At 45.5% G+C, this 17,560-nt stretch overlaps 1 non-coding gene across 1 annotated transcript; it reads right to left on the reverse strand.

The window, feature by feature from the left end:
• Window positions 1–630: 630 nt before the first annotated feature.
• Window positions 631–833, reverse strand: LOC132220248 (small nucleolar RNA SNORA74). The gene has a single exon (XR_009449746.1). It is a non-coding gene; the product is annotated as a small nucleolar RNA SNORA74 (small nucleolar RNA).
• Between the last annotated feature and the right edge of the window lie 16,727 nt (window positions 834–17,560).

Raw genomic sequence — 17,560 nt, forward strand, 5'->3', positions numbered from 1 at the left:
GATTGATACAGGTTCAAACTTGTTGTCTGTGCTGGGTTTGAGGGCACTCAGCAAATGTTCCAGGGTATACCAGGTCTAGCTTCCACCTACTGGGTCTCGCACACCTCTGAGAACGCTACAAAAGACCCAGGCCTGGCTTTCTTTGTAGGAGTAGAACTAAAATGTCAAAACAGGCTACTTCGTAGGGTTTAAGATTTCTGGGATTCATAAGATTTCTGAGATCAGCCATGTGAGCTCAAGTGCTTTGTAGAGGGTCAGTGTGTTGTCCGAGGCCATGGAGCTGCTTCTTATTATGGGTGGTTCATGGTCCCCTGGGATGCAGTGGGAGAGTGAGATGGTGGTGATGTCCTGCAGCTCTGATCCCATCACTGTGTCACAAAAAGTTTAGTCCTCTGGTGTGTACCTGATCCTCACAGATGCATCCCTCCATTTTCATCCTAAGATAACTGCAGTTCTCTTCAGATGTCTGGCCAGATGCACGTTCACTGGCTGCATGGGAAGCCCATTCCTGCCTTCTTTCCTCAAACTGGGTGAGCCAGGCTGCCTGGGTGCAGGAAAGGGCAGATCAACGGCCCTTGGGTGGGTTGAAATGCTATTGGAACCATTAAGATTTTTTAAAATGTTTTTTTCTGTGTCTGCACCTTCACTAGAACAAAGCAACCAAAGTGATGCTTAGCTCACTCTCATGGAAGCACAGTTCTGCCCTGTACCAGAGCCACATGTCACCAGAACAGTGAAGGGGGCAACTGGAGGAAGAAGACAGGGCATTCCTCTCCCAGCAGTGTCACACCCTCACAGGCATGATTCTGTCTGGAGAGCTGGCCCCTGCTGGAGCGCTTAAGGCTTTTAGGCACCGAGTGTTCTGATCTGATTTATATTTTTTAAAGATCACTCTGATTTGCATTTTTATTTTTATTAAAAATTATTTTACTAATTTAATTTTTTTTTCAATCAGAGATGACATTCGATATTTGTTTCAAGTGTATATAATAGTGGTTTGACATTAATATAACATATACAGTGATCCCCTGATATGTATAGCATGGGGGATGTTTTAAAGGGGTAATAATGAAATTCATGAGGGCTCGACCCTCATAACCTAATCACCCTCAATAGACCCACTTTTTATTTATTTTAATCAAACTTATTTGGGTGACATTCATTAATAAAATTGCATAGGTCAGGTGTGCCATTCTATAATGCATCATTTGTATATCGCATTGTGTGCTCACTGCCTTCAAGTCAAGTCTCCTTCCATCACCATTAATCGCCCCTATGCCCTCTTCTTCCTCCACACACCCTTCACCCGCCAACCCTAACACCACTCCAAACACACCACCCCCACCTGCCACCCCACACCTAACACCCCCAGGACCCACCTGCCACCGCACACCCAACACCCCCAGCACCCAGCCGCCATACCACACCCAACACCACCAGCACCCAGCTGCCATCCCAAACCCACCAGCCCCTCCTGCTACCCACACGCCACACCCCCAGTCCTCACCCGCAACCTTCCAGCAGCCTGCCCCTACACCCCAATACTACCCCTCACCCCCATACCCCTCTTACCCCCTACTCCCACCTGCCACCCCACATCCCACACCCCATATCACACAGCCCCCACCCACCACCCACCAGTGCCCACCCCCACCCTCTACCTCCCACCCTTTACCCCCACCCCCCACCCCCCACCCCCCTTCCCCTGCTTGTGATTTGACATTTGAAATGATATTTGAGATGTGTCTTGAGGGCTCAGGTAGGATTTAGACAGATGAAGAGGGTGAGAATGTGCTTCAGGTACAGACAGTAGCCACAGCCTGGAGGCAGGAGAGATGAACACTGGACAGACCAGAGCATATGCCCCTCAGATGCCTGTGAGTGAGGGGTCAGGACAGGGAAACAGAAGACCCTCCATGGAGGGAAAAGGCAGAGGGGAAAGGGGTCCAACCACAGAGTGGTCAGAGCAGGGGAGACAGGGGCCCCTCCATGGGAAGGCAGGGATGCAGAAGAGTGGATAGGGGACTCTCCACTGAAGCAACAGGACAAGGAAAAGGAAGACCTCTGCCCTAACCGGTTTGGCTCAGTGGATTGAGCATCAGCCTGTGGACTCACAGGTCCCAGGTCAGATTCCAGTCAAGGGCATGTACCTTTGTTGAGGCCACATCCCCGGTAGGGAGTGTGCAGGAGGCAGCTGATCGATGTTTCTCTCTCATCAATTTTTCTAACTCTCTATCCCTCTCCCTTCCTCTCTGTAAAAAATCAATATATATAAAAAAAATAAAAATCATCATTCTCCCCTTAAAAAAAAAGGAAGACCCTTCGCGGCTGTGACAGGGCATGGGGGACAGTGGACCCTTCTTGGTAAGGACAGGGGACCATCCATGGAGAGGTCAGTGTCCCCACCTCCTGTCCCTTTTGCCCTGGCCCTTCTGCCCTATCCTATCGATGGATGGCCCCCTGTCCTTACCAAACAGGGTCCACTGTCCTCCCTGCCCAGACACAGCCATGAAGGGTCTTCTTTTCCCTGCTCTGTTGCTTCAATGGAGAGTCCCCTATCCACACCGCCCTGAGAGGACAGAGCTGGGATAGAGGGACCCCTCCGTGGAGTGGGGAGAGCAGACCTTCTGTGGAGGAAATGGGCAGAGGGATAGGGATCCCCGCTTTGAGGGGGCAAGGAGAGGGTGAAATGGACTGTCCATGGCAGGAGCAAGACATGGAGGACAAGGAACCATCCATGTAGGGGAAAGTGCAGGAGGACAGGACACCCCTGTCATCCTGTCATGGTCCCCCTGGCACCCCTTCTCTGCCCCTTCAAATGGGGGTACTTTGTCCCCTGCCCATTCTCCATGGATGGTTCCCTGTTTCCTCTACTCTGTCCCTTGCATGGAGGGTCCCTGTGCTCCCTGCACTGCTCCATCCATGGAGAATCCCTTGTTCACCCTTTCCTGACCCCTCAAAAGGTGGGGTGCCCTATCCCTCTGCTCATTTTCCTCCACAGGCAGAGGGGAGGTGCACCCTCCATGGAGGGAGCAGGACATTGTTTTTCTTGCCCTTCTTCCTCCAAGGAGGGTGCCCTCCCCTCTCTGCCCTGTCTCCACTCCATGGAGGTTCCCCTCCCCTCCCTGCCCTGTCCCCTCCATAGAGGGTCCCCTCTCCTCCCTCTGCCCTGCCCCCTCCATGGAGGGTCCCCTCTCCTCCCTCCGCCCTGCCCCCTCCATGGAGGGTCCCCTCTCCTCCCCGCCCTACCCCCTCCATGGAGGGTCCCCTCTCCTCCCTCTGCCCTGCCCCCTCCATGGAGGGTCCCCTCTCCTCCCCGCCCTACCCCCTCCATGGAGGGTCCCCTCTCCTCCCTCCGCCCTGCCCCCTCCATGGAGGGTCCCCTCTCCTCCCTCCGCCCTACCCCCTCCATGAAGGGTCCCCTCTCCTCCCCGCCCTGCCCCCTCCATGGAGGGTCCCCTCTCCTCCCCGCCCTACCCCCTCCATGAAGGGTCCCCTCTCCTCCCTCCGCCCTGCCCCCTCCATGGAGGGTCCCCTCTCCTCCCTCCGCCGTGCCCCCTCCATGGAGGGTCCCCTCTCCTCCCTCCGCCGTGCCCCCTCCATGGAGGGTCCCCTCTCCTCCCTCCGCCCTGCCCCCTCCATGGAGGGTCCCCTCTCCTCCCTCCGCCCTGCCCCCTCCATGAAGGGTCCCCTCTCCTCCCTCCGCCCTGCCCCCTCCATGGAGGGTCCCCTCTCCTCCCTCCGCCCTGCCCCCTCCATGGAGGGTCCCCTCTCCTCCCTCCGCCCTGCCCCCTCCATGGAGGGTCCCCTCTCCTCCCTCCGCCCTGCCCCCTCCATGGAGGTTCCCCTCCCCCCTCTGTCCTGTCCCCTCCATGCAGGGTCTTCAGTTTCCCTGCCCTGTCCCATCACTCACAGGCTCTGGGAGGCATGTGCTCTGGTCCCCAGTGTTCATCTGTCCTGCTCCAGGCCATGTCCACTGTCTGCACCTGAAGCACATCTCACCGTCTTCATCTGCCCAAATCCTGCCTGGCTCTCAGGACACATGTCAAATATCATTTCAAATGTCAAATCACCGAGTGATCTTTAAAAAATATAAATCAGATCCCCCTATTCTGGTGCCTAAAAGCCTTCCTGCTGTGACAGCATTTCCAACCCACCCTTTATCTGCCCTCCCGCCCTCTCCTGCCCGCCCTCTCCTGCCCGCCCTCTCCTGCCCGCCCTCTCCTGCCCGCCCTCTCCTTCACCAGCCTGGCTCTCTCTGCCCTGGAGGTACTTGCTGTCCCTTTGGTGGTGGCTTCCTGAGCTCTCCTTGTGGCGACGTCTGTCTCAACAGCCAAGTCTGAGGTATATATGACAAGATCTTGGGGAGCCCTCCCCTGAGTCTCTTGGGGCCTCACACTGAAGTGGCCTCAACCCAGGCGTGTGGGGTATAAGCTGGCAGCAGGTCACAGAGCTAAGACAGGTCACAATGGTGAGACAGGTCATAGAGGTAACCTGGCAACCACTTGAGGTCAGCCAGGTGGGCCAATGTAACCTGAGGTTCTTGTGTGGTTGTTTTAAATCACTGAATGAACATTTATTCAGCACCAACCAACCCCAGACCCTCTACAGAATGTACAGAAGGTGCAGCTCGCCCCTAAGGTCCTGGCCCTCAGTAACCATGTGCTCTTGAAAGTGGGTGGGTCACAGATGCCCATGGGAGGGGCTCAGTCTGAGTTGCTGGCTGCAGGAAGTTGAGGCTGGAGGAAGGGACCAGGAGCCAAGGTTTTCTGGAGGCCTGGAACTGGGAGTGGCTCTGGCAGGGACAGCAGGAAACTGCTCTGCAAGGAGAGGGCTCTTCCAGTTCCCCAGGAGCCAGGAGCAGGGTCTCCCGACCTTCCAGGGAGGAGCTCAGCTGGATGCAACTGCCTCAGGCTTCTGACCCACAGCCCCTGGGATCACACACTTTGTGGTGAAGGCCACTCCGTTTGAGTCATTTGTTAGGGCAACAATAGGAGACCATGTAGTCCCTGTCAACCCCTCTTCATATCACCAAGCCTGTGTTCTCCATGGCTTTGGGTATCTTCTGAAATAAAGTGTGGTTCTTGTTCTCCTGTCTGTCTCCCAGCCCCTCTCAGCTCCTGAAAGGTAAACTGTGAAGGCCCTGCCCCCAAAGACCCAGTCCAGGGAGGGACATGGAGGGGCACACAGGTGTTCAATGATTTCGGGAGTGAAGGGCTCTTTTCTGATTTTATAAAATGTTATTTTTGTAATAAACCTGATTGATTCACATATAAATACATATGATTTCATTTTAAAAAATAGTTTTTTTATTTCAAAGAGAAAGAGGGGGGAGAGGGAGAGAGAGAGAGAGAGAGAGAGAGAGAGAGAGAGAGAGAGAGATCAATGATGAAAGAGAATCATTCATTGGCTGCCTTTTGCACACCCCCTACTGGGGATGAAGCCTGCAACCCAGGCATGTGCTCTTGGCTGGATTCGAACCTGGGACCTTTTGGTCCACAGACTGACGCTCTATCCACTGAGCCAAACCAGCTAGGGCTACATAAGTTTTTTAAAACCTCTTTAGGACATCCAAATATATAAATTCACAAATGACAAATATTTTTTGTCAAAACCTGTGTGTTAATTTTTAGTTCAGAAATGCAGTAGTTGCTCTGTGAGCTGCTTCAGAGCGGGAGAGGATCCTGACAGCAGACCCGGTTCACACTGGGATGTGCCTCCTGTCCACCTTTCCCCACTAGCCTGCCCTCAGGCCTCTGGTGGCCAGTTGACTGGCAGTGGTCCTGACACATCATCTCATGTTCACCCCCCTGGTACTTCTTCCGGTGGTGCCAGGGGACCCCATCTCAGGGCTGTGCATGCTCTGATGATCCTAATCCTTGAGCTCTGGTTCATTTCTTACTTGGGGACCAGGAATTGTGACCATTGAATGTGGGGCAGCCCCATGCTCTTTGCTCCTGGCTTCAAGCCTGGGGGGGGAGGTTGGCAGGTGGTGTGGGTCAAGCCCTCCCGAAGTCCCCCACTAACTGGCCTGCTGCCTGGCTACCCCTCCTGGATGGCAGCTCCCCTCCTGGCTGCCTTTGAGGTTCAGGGAGAGGCTGATGTCGGGTGTCTGGATGGTTCCCTGGAATTAAGAAAGCAGATGCTTTGGAAATAGAAGAGGCAGACATGCTGTCCATAGGGAAGGGCTGTTTCCTCTTGGTCAGGAAACTCCAGCAAATCAAACAGCAAATCTGCAAAGAGATGAGTTGTGTCTTCCAAACAGTGTGAGCTCTGTTGAGAAAATCCAAATACAACTGTTCTGCAGATGGGTCTGTTTGACGAGTCCTGCACCATGTGACCCTGACTGGGAAGTGTACGACAGGCCTGGGTGGACGTCAGGCACAATGTGTCCATTGTGCTCGCTGCCAGTTCAGGTGCTGCTCCCTAGGACTCTGTGACTCCAGGCCGGAGGGCTGGTGGCCCGGGAATGCTGGAGAGGTTGTCCTGCCTGCCCGGCCAGGTGTTTGTTGCTTTGGTGTGGCTGGGCCTGGTTTAGTGGAGTCCAGGTGCCCTCAGCTGTCCCCATGTCACTGAGGACTGAGGTGCTGAGCTCAGACAAGAGCAGGGACCAGGGCCCCCTTCAGACTCTGTTATCAGCAAAGGGTCCACCTTTGTTTCAAATAAATCACTTCCCAGTCAGCAGCCCAGGGATTGGGCCCTCATTTCCTCCCCTAGGTTGATAAAAACAGTCTCTGGTTTACTGTACAAAGCCAATAACTCCAGCAAAATTAAAGGAGTCCTAGCTCTAGAAAAATAATATTGTCATCTCACTCAGCCTCACCTCCAGCATGAATCACACATTTTATGTTTCTGTGTCTCTCCTGCCTGGAGCAGCTTTTCATTTCCTCTCTGCCTGTTTCTGCCCCTTCATGCCATAAAGCAGGTTGTGAACCTCACAAGTCCTGGGTATGACCTGCACAACCCCTCTGACCTGCACGCCCTCCCTCTCAGATGCACAACTGTATTGGGAAGAGACAGCAGTAGCAATGTGGGCCCATTTGACAGATGAAGTGCTATAATCGATTTATATACTTTGGCCCAGCTTGGGTCTTTCGATGACAATGGAAGAGCCCAGAGGGAACCTTGTTCCTCTTGTACAGATCCTTTGATGCCAGGAAATTTAACTTTTCCCTCTCCCTCCTCCTGTCTGTCCCCTAGAATTGACACCATGTCCAGTCGGGTCCTGGCCTGTCTTGTGCCATGGGACAGTGCTGCTCTCCCCGGGCTCTCCCTGGTCCTTGCTGAGAGGATGGTCTGAAGGAATGGATTTGTCATTCATGCACATTTCTCAGCCCTGATGACCCCTAATCTACATACAATAGGTTCCTGAGGGAAGAGGGAGAGAAGAGTCATGTTTGGGTGGGGTCAAGTCCAGAGCAGGGTTGCGGGGGCAGAGGCAGAAGAGAGAAGGTGCTGTCAGCATGGGTGAGACTGGAGGTCATGACAGTGCTGGGCTCTGGCACATGGGTCTCCTTCCTGGCATCACCATGATGTAGGGCTGGGGTGAACTCTGTGTGGCCCTGATTCCTGGGAAGGTTGGGAGAAACATATGGGAAAACTGCTTTTTCGTTTTTGCTTTTTAGTTGAAATAAACTTCAATTTTTAAAATTATAAAAAATATAAACTAAAATTATAAAAAATATAAACTAAATATAAAAAAAATGAAGCTAAAACACAACACTTTTTTTAAACACATCTGGAAAACTGTAACTTTCAAGTCTCTATAGTTTATAAGATTTGCTCACTTTGATCTCTGATGAAATATGCTATGGCTGCTATATGACATTTCATGGCTTTTCAAGTGTGAATCCCAGTGTTTTAAATGTATTAGTAAATTGTGAACTTAAATACATTTCAAAATCAAATAGCTAACTTTCTAGATAGTTTAATTTAAATTAAGAACTCGCCTAATTAGATCAATTTAACGGAAACCACCCAAGTCATCTCATGAAGTTGACAGTTGGCATCAAGTCCCTTTCAGGTGTTTCCCCCGTTCAAATGCGATTTCTTGTCTCCATTGATCATACCTCTTGAATGCAGTTTCCTTTGAATTCTTCGATTCCACCTTCGGGAACTGCTTGACTGAAAGTAGTTATTTTCTGATAGCTTGTTTCCACATAAAAGCCTCTTGTTACTACCATCCCTGAAGAAATGCAGGGATGATAACTCCATTCTGTAATACGCAGTCAGCATACACAATTGGCCTCTTTCTGAAGAAAACCACTTATAACACCTATGTAACCAAAAGGGGTTCCTGCCTCACACCATTCTCTACTGTACCTATAAAGGACATAGTTATATTATAACCCAGGGTTAGCTGTTCTTCCTTCTGAACCTCGGAAGGACTCTGGTCTATGCCATAGACTTCATTTTTGCCATTGGTCCTTATTTTGGTATTCATTGTTTTATGTAAATGAAGTCACTTTTCAGTTGACTAAGACTATTCAAAATAAACCTTAGCATCATCACTAGCATGGTAGGTTCTTGTATAGATTTTATGTAGACATGAAGGCAATTAAAAAACCTCTGAGTGCTTACCTAGGGCAGTACTGAAAGCTCAAAAAGTGTGTAATAGCAGCTTTATAACTTTCAGAGCTTCATTAAGAACACAAAATCCTAATCATCATCTATATTCATAATTTTATAATCTATTGCAATGAAATGCATTTGAATAGGTAACATTCAGTAGCTACTTTTTCTTGATCATATATTTAGTTTTAAAATAATTTATATTTTAGTGAGATCTAATAGTCGCAGGTTTCCAAATGTAATAAAAAATGTAGTATGGGTTTTAGCTTCCATTCAGTTTACTCTTATTTGAATCCTGTATTCATGATTATCTTTAGCTGACAAACATTTCTACTTCCTTGTGACCCATCTTCACAATCTGCATTCAGCTATTCATTTTTTTTTTTTTTGCCTCAGGCCAGGACCAGAGAAAGTAGTGATATTTACTGAGGACCTGAAGAATTTTCTATTGATTAGTTTAAATGTATTTTTAGCCATAGGTGCTTTCATTGTTAGGCATTTACATAGTGATGGGGAGACACTCATGGGCTCTAATGTATTCTTCTTGCTGTCTACTTTCCCTTCTTACTCTGGGGGTAATAGCAAGAAAATCATTTCTATTTTTAAAGTTTAATGCATCAGAAATCACAAGAACTACATTACACATATCACAAAATAGCTTCACAAAGAAAAAATCCAAAGGCTTAAATGTCTCTTCAAATGTTGTTTTCCAAAGTATTTATTTAGAGAAGATAGAAAGAGGTCATTACTCATGAATAACACTCTTTAAAATATTGGAAAATTTTATTCATTGTTTTTGAAAAAATTAGTAGTTAATATCAGATTTATGTAAATAGCACATTTTAAAAAGTGTATATTTAACAATAAAATAAAAATATAATAATGTAAATAAAAATTAAAGAAAATAAGTATTTGACAAAAAAACACACACACAACAATTTGATTGTCCATCATGCCCCTGCACACACCACACACACACACACACACACACACACACACACACACACACATAAAACCTATGTGCAGGAAGCCACTGCTTGCTGATACTGTCCTGAGAGTGCACCAAGGAACATGGAAGGCCAAAGGACCTTGGGCATTAGCAGGGCTGATGCTAAGCATGATTGTTCTTGTTGAGATAGTGTTGGCTCAAGGCAATTCCCTAACCTGATAATCCTTTTACTATTTACCAAAGTTTACCTTTGATATGCCTGTAGGCATTGCTAAAGGGAAAATGTGTATTCAAGTAAATAAAAGGTGAACTAGGCCAGAAGTCGGTGTGTCTCTTAATAAAGAGGCTCCTCCTGGCCCCCAATGCCTTCTAAATTCATATTTCTTGTGTAACATTTCATTTGTGCGTCAGCCCCTCCTTCAGATGCTGAACCCCCCCTCAAAGGTCATGGCACCTATGTCAAATATTTGTTAACAAACTAACAGAAATAGAATGGAATGGAATCAAATATTGCCCAATCATTATATGTTGCAAATAGGAAGATTAGAGGATATAGGTAGTAGAACCATTTCCTCAGTATAATTAAATATAGACAAGTCATTTCACATATTAGTCCCATAGTTTCTTCCCTGTAAAATGAGGGAAATGCATGGTCTAGGTTGAGCTTTCTATAATTTCACAGTCAATAGATATGATGAAATTAATATAGCAACATCTACATCAACACCCACCTTTCTACTGTCCCTTATAGTATGATTTCTTTAGTGGAATGTCTTTGTTAACACAATTTTCTAAAAGATATACTACAGTAAACCTTCCAAGGCAATTCATATATATATTTTTAATATTAGAGGCCCAGTGCACAAAAATTCGTGAATTTGGGGGTCATTCAGCCTGGCCTGCACCCTCTAAACAAGTGGTTCTCAACCTTCTTAACGCCGTGACCCTTTAATACAGTTCCTCATGTTGTGGTGGCCCAACCATAAAATTATTTTCGTTGCTACTTCATAACTGTAATTTTGCTACTGTTATGAATCGTAATGTAAATATCAGATATGCAGGATGTATTTTCATTGTGACAAATTGAACATAATTAAAGCATAGTGATTAATCACAAAAATATATGTGTTTTCCGATGGTCTTAGGCGCCCCCTGTGAAAGGGTCATTCGACTTCCAAAGGTGTCGCTACCCATAGGTTGAGGACCACTGCTCTAAACCCTTGGGTAGAGTCCGTAGGCCTGGCCTGAGATCAGGGCCTATTGGGGTTTCCCTTCCCCTGGCTGCATGCAGCTGGCCCCATCCTTGCCGCTGCCACTGCTTGCCATCCTGAAGCACTGCCCCCCTCCCCTGCCACCCGTGGCCTCCCTCTGCTGGGGACAGGTGTGAGGTGCAATGGCTTGGCGAGCCTAGGCCTCCCTCTGCGGGGCAATAGCTGGCCGGCTGCCCACTTGCCACAGAGTTGCCTCCGATGGCCCTGGCCTCCCTCTTTCTTTGCTGGGGGATGGGGCTATCTCTGCAAGGGGCCGCCTGCCTACCTGATCACCCCTAACCACTCTGCCTTCCTGATCACCCCTAACTGCTTGCTGGGGAGCAGGACCAGCTCTGCAAGGAGCCATCTGCCTGCCTGATTTCCCCTATCTGCTGGCCTGCCTACCTGATCGCCCTAACCACTTGCCTGCCTACCTGATTACTCCTAAACACTGGTCTGCCTACCTGATCACCCCTAACCACTCTGCCTGCCTGCCTGATTGCCCCTAACCACTTGCTTGGGGGTGGAGAGAGCCGGTTGAGGGGCCATGGTGGTTGTGGTCTCTGGTCGTTCCGGTCCTTATGATTATGGTGGCTGATCTTTTAATATATAGGATGATTCTATTTTATCTCCTCTGTTAGCATATTAATTGCAGTTCTTTCAAAAATTAATTTTGTGGTTGTTCTAGAGTTTATCATATATATATTAACAACTAATCTAAATTCACTTTCAAAAAATTCTACATCACTTCAAGAGTGGTGCAGGTTCCTTATAGCAGGGAGTTCCCAATTCCTCCATCCAGTTCCTTAGTACATTGCTGTCATTCATTTCACATATCCATAGGCTACTAGTATAAGCACCTAATAAGTTTTCACTATTACTACTTTAAGCAGTTACATTTCAGATCAATTAAGAATAAGAAAAAAATTAAAAAGTGACTTTATTGCCCTAGTTAGTTTGGTTAGAACATCTGCCTGCAGACTCAAGGGTCATGGGTTCATTCTGGTCAAGGGCACATACCTCAGTTATAGGCTCAATCTCTGGCCCCCACCCGGGTGTGTTCTGGAGGCAAATAATTGATGTATCTCTCTCACACTGATGTTTCCCTCTCTCTCTCTGTCTCTTCCCCTCCCTTCCACTCTCCCTAAAAAACTCAATAGAAAAAAAGATCCTTGGTTGAGGATTGACAAAAACAAAAACAAAAAATTTACCTTCATTTATTCCTTCTCTGACACCCTTTCTTTATGTAGATCTGAGTTTCTGATCTATATAATTGTCCTTCTCCCCGAAGAAATTATTTTAACACAACTTGCAAGATCTACTTTCTTATGGTGAGTTTTCTCACTTTTTGTTGGAGAAACTTTTTATTTCTCCTTCATTCTTCAAGGATAATTTCACTGGATATAGAATTTTAGAAGAATGGTTTTATTCTTTCAGCACTTTATTTTATTCAATTCTCTTCTGGCTTGCATAGTTTCCAATAAATCAAATGACATTTTGATCCTTATTCCTGTATTGTTACGGTGTTTCACCCATCTCTGACTCTTTAAGGTTTTCTCTTTGCCTTTCATTTTTCTTTTTTCACTCTGAAATATGTCTTGGTATAGACTTTTTGGTATTTATCCTGTCTGATGTTCTCTGAGCCTTCTGGACCTGAGGTTTGGTGTCTGTCATTACCAAAAATTGTTGGAGATTATTAATTCAAATATTTCTTCTGCTCTGTTATTTATTTCTTCTTCTTCTGGTATTCCAAAATGTATTATACCTTTTAAAATTGTTCACAGTTCTTGAATGATCTGTTCTTTTACATTTTTTTCTACTATTTTTGAAAATTTTTAGTGACCTATGCTAATTTCACAGTTTTTATTTTTTCTTGTCCATATCCAGTCTACCCAAGGGCCCATCAAAGCATTCTTCATTTCTGTTAGTATTGTTTTTTCTATCATTTTCTTTTGCTTCTTTCTCAGAGTCCCTATCTCTCTGTTTACATTGCCCACCATTTTTTTAAAAAATATGTATTTTTATTGAAAGAAGAGGGAGAGAGAGAGATAGAAACATCAATGATGAGAGAGAACCATTGATTGGCTGCTTCCTGAATGCCCCACACTGGAGGTTGAGCCCACAACACGCATGTGCCCTGATCAGGAATCTAATCATGACCTCCTGATTCATAGGTCGATGCTCAAACAATGAGCCATGCCAGCCAGGCCTTTCTTTCATATTGTCTCCTCTTCCTCTTAGAATCCTTCTTTAGTCATAGTTATTTTAAGTTTATTGTGTTGTGATTTAAAAATCTATGTCACTTTATTCTGGTTTTATGCTTGCTCTGTTTCTTCAGGTTGTGATTTTTCTTGCATTTCAGTAGCCTTTATTATTTTCTGTTGAAAGCCAGACATATTTAATTGCATAATAGGAACTGAGATAAATAGACCTGTTGTGTGAGTTTTTGTGAATATGTCTAAAAGTTGGGCTGTGTTTCATGTTTGGTGTAGGTGGGTGCCAGAGAGTTCAAATGTCTTCAGTGCCCTTGTTTTTGTCTGTCCTCTTGACTTCTAGCCGCCCTAAGAGCTCTCTCTTAGATGGAACCTGCACCTTGTTTGGCAGTAATCCACGTTGCTATCCTGGAGCCATTAGTGTGGTGCTAAGGTGTGGGAGAGGAGAAGCATTTTGTAATCTTAGGCTTAAATCTCAATGTTTTAGTGAGCCTATATTCCTGGGCTGTGACCTTCCTGTGTGTTTCATGGCTCCCCACTCCTTAGGTGAGACAGGAAGACTAGAGGGTAATGGATACAGGCCCTTCCTTTTAGATGGGGTGATGTGCTGGTAAAGTCTTTTTCCCTGGAGAGTAGGCCTCGGTGTGGAGAATCCTCTTCACTAGTAGTATGTCTCATTGGTTACCTTTTCCCTGCCTCTGCCAGAGCCTTAGCGGATATTTCTTGGCTCTTAACAGTGACAACCAGGTGGGGTTCTCGGTGGTCAAACCCATGAAAGTGTGAGGGCCCCGCTATGACTGTGGTCCCCAGAAGTCTCTTGTTTTCAAGGTAATGCATACTCAGACTCCAGTAATTCATTAAAATGACCATTAGAGGGATCCTACCAGTTTATGGCTCCAGGGACTCCTGCTTCAGGTAAGCCTACTTCTTCTGTGGTTCTCTATGTTTACCTATCTCCAGGTTCAGGCATGGAGGTCTGCCCTGTGACCTCAGTTCTCTAATGGTTCCTAGAATATTCATTAGATTTCAGTTTTTGGTTTTTTTTCAGCTTTTTGTTGTAAGGAGGGAAATGACAAATTTCAAGCTTTTTTCATATTGTAGCTAAAATTGTTTACCCAATTGGATAATTTTTAAAGAAGTAATAGACCATTTGCTAATCTTTTTACTCTCTAATGTGAGACTAACAATTCAAATTTACTTTGTGAGGCATGAATAAGATCTTAAAAATTTTAATATGGTGCTTACTCATAGTAGGTGCTCAAAAATAGGAGCTGTTTTTAATTTAATTAAAAATTTCGTTGACTCATCAGTTCATTTCTATTATTATTTTTTTTTTTTCCCACATGCTACTTCTTTGGAATCCTTTTCAGATCCAAACAATGTCTTTTAAAGCGAGAAAGGCCATTTATTTAACAATACATGCATATTTTTATTTTATTTTTTTATTTTTTTTAATTAAATCTTTATTGTTCAGATTATTACATTTGTTCCCTTTTTCCCCCCCCCCCATAACTCCCCTCCTCCCAGTTCCCGCCCCACCCTCCGCCCTCACTCCCCACCCACTGTCCTCATCCATAGGTGCACGATTTTTGTCCAGTCTCTTCCCACATCTCCCACACCCCTTTCCCCCCCAAGAATAGTCAGTCCATTCCCTTTCTATGTCCCTGATTCTATTGTAATCAACAGTTCATTCTTTTCATCAGATTATTTATTCACTTGATTCTTAGATTCACTTGTTGATAGATGCATATTTGTTGTTCATAATTTGTATCTTTACCTTTTTCTTCCTCTTCCTCTTCTTAAAGGATACCTTTCAGCATTTCATATAATCCTGGTTTGGTGGTGATGAACTCCTTTAGCTTTTCCTTATCTGTGAAGCTCTTTATCTGACCTTCAATTCTGAATGATAGCTTTGCTGGATAAAGTAATCTTGGTTGTAGGTTCTTGGTATTCATCACTTTGAATATTTCTTGCCACTCCCTTCTGGCCTGCAAAGTTTCTGTTGAGAAATCAGCTGACAGTCGTATGGGTATTCCCTTGTAGGTAACTGAGTTTCTTTCTCTTGCTGTTTTTAAGATTCTCTCTTTATCTTTTGCTCTTGGCATTTTAATTATGATGTGTCTTGGTGTGGTCCTCTTTGGATTCCTTTTGTTTGGGGTTCTCCGCGCTTCTTGGACCCCTAAGTCCATTTCTTTCACCAGGTGGGGGAAGTTTTCTGTCATTATTTCTTCAAATAGGTTTTCAATATCTTGCTCTCTCTCATCTTCTGGCACCCCTATAATTCTGATGTTGGTACGCTTGAAGCTGTCCCAGAGGCTCCTTACACTATCCTTGCATTTTTGGATTCTTTTTTCATTTTGCTTTTCCGGTTGGATGTTTTTTGCTTCCTCGCATTTCAAATCATTGACTTGATTCTTGCGCTCCTCTGGTCTGCTGTCGGGTGTCTGTATAATATTCGTTATTTCAGTCCGTGTGTGCTTAATTTCTAGTTGGTTCCCCAATATAAGATCGAGGGTCTTATTAGTTTTCGTGTAGATCTCATTAAGTTTATCGGCAGCTTCTAAACAGTTCTTGAGAGACCTTAAAAGTGTGGTTCTGAACTCTATTTCTTCCATTGACAATTTTGTCCTGTTTCTTTGTCTCCGCATTTTGTTATGCTTCCTTGGTGCACCCCCTAGTGGTCTTTGTTCGCAGTCTTATAGATAAATCTTGATTGTTGTAGCTAATTCCAGGGAGGGTTTGACCTCCAGGCCAAGTGGCTATGAGAATCAGCTGTGTCAGCAGTGAGAGAACTTCTGTCCTCTAGGGAGGTGCTAATCCAGCCTTTTCCTGAGGCTATCCGGCAAATGCCTCTGTGCAGGGCGTGGGCAGGGTGGGTCGCACAGGATCAACAGGGTGGGCCGGAGAGAGCAGTTATGGCGGCTCTCAGTCCTGTCCCCAGGGTCTCTGCCTCTCTGAGTCCCAGCACCCGCTGCAAAGCTCGGAGAGAAAGCTGCACTCGCTCTGACCGAAGCCAGACAGTCCCGCTTCTCCCGTTTGAGTCTGGGTCCCTAAAGACTCGCCCAGATCTGGAGCTCAGAGTCTGCGACTCCCTCCCGATTGAAAACAACAACCGCGCCCTCCGCCGCCAGCCCGCTCCGCGCACTCCGCACCTCAGAATTTGACTTCAGCACTGCGCCTCCTCTGAGTGTCCGTGTGCGTTTCTCTTTCCTCCTAGTTGTAGGACTTCCACTCAGCCAGCGTTCCTGTGGTTCTGGGTGATGTCCCTTCCGTTTTTTGGTTTCACTTTTGAAGTAGTTGTTCAAAGCAGCAAACTCCAGCGTTAACCTATGCCGCCATCTTGGTTCTCCCCATTTCTATTATTTTGGTTATTGGTGTGATTCAATTAGTCAACAACTGGTATAACCAACTAAATAGCAGCTTTTCTAGAAATTGCTTTTAAGAAGAAAAAGACTTCTTTTTCTTGGAGGTGGATCTCTTGTATTTTTAATAAGTTTTATTTGTTATTATCTTTCCTGGTGAGAATAAAAATAAAAAAATAAGAGTAACATTTATTTTTATTGCTATGGAGCAATCATTTTATATACAATACATTTTTATTTCCACAGCAGCCCTTTGAAGTCAGTACTATTATCGTCATTCATGCTTAATTAATGGAGCTGCATTAACATTTAGCGTATTTGTAACTGTGACTCAGGAAGATTCATTTAGCTAAGATCATAGAACCAATCAATGGTAAAGCTGAGGTTTGAAACTATGTCTGACTTTCTCCCCAACAAAACCCTTGGTCTTCAGTACAGCACAAGCATATCTAAAACTTTACCAGTGCATGAAATCCTTTTGCAGGAAAAATATCTACTCGATTACTTTATTCAGATTTGTACTATTTGTGTTATAATATTATTTAGTCATACATGCACAATGAACCTGGTATAAACTCCCTTTCAAATGGCTCTTATCCAACTACAGAAGGCAATGCGAGCACAATTTAAATGCAAAGAGAATTACAAAATTGATCAAATTTAACTAAACATTTTGACTACAGGAGTGAGAGAAAGGTACTATAAAGCAATTGAATGCTTGAAATAGAATGTAAGTGCTTTCATGGTGCACTTCATTTTTAAGATTCTGGTAGGCACTGAAGAAGCCTTTTCAGAACAATAGCAATTATCTGCAAGGCACACCACATCTCTCCCAGGAAATTGCATTTGTTTAGTCAGTGAATGACTGCAAATAAAGAGGCTCACCTTAGTGGAACTTCTGTGGAAAGGAAAAGTCCAGAAACGGAATCTGGGCTGAGCAGTGTCTTCTGCAACAGTGACCTTGTGGATTCAGTGTGAATGATGTCCATCATTTCATTGATCTGGTCTGTTTCCCATTAGCCAGAACCACCTTGCAGCTCCTTGACAAGGTGGGCTCCAGTGTTCAGAACAAAACTTCTCATCCTAAAAGACACAATGTTATTCTATGGAGGATGTCTTCATTGCTCTGTTTGAAATGCTATTTGGAAAATATCTTGTTTTGAGCCTTTTAATCAAAACATAAGTAAAAATCATTTAAGTCCAACTTTTTTTTTT

The sequence above is a fragment of the Myotis daubentonii genome, chromosome 17 (genome assembly GCF_963259705.1).
Source record: "Myotis daubentonii chromosome 17, mMyoDau2.1, whole genome shotgun sequence".
Taxonomy (NCBI): Eukaryota; Metazoa; Chordata; class Mammalia; order Chiroptera; family Vespertilionidae; genus Myotis; species Myotis daubentonii.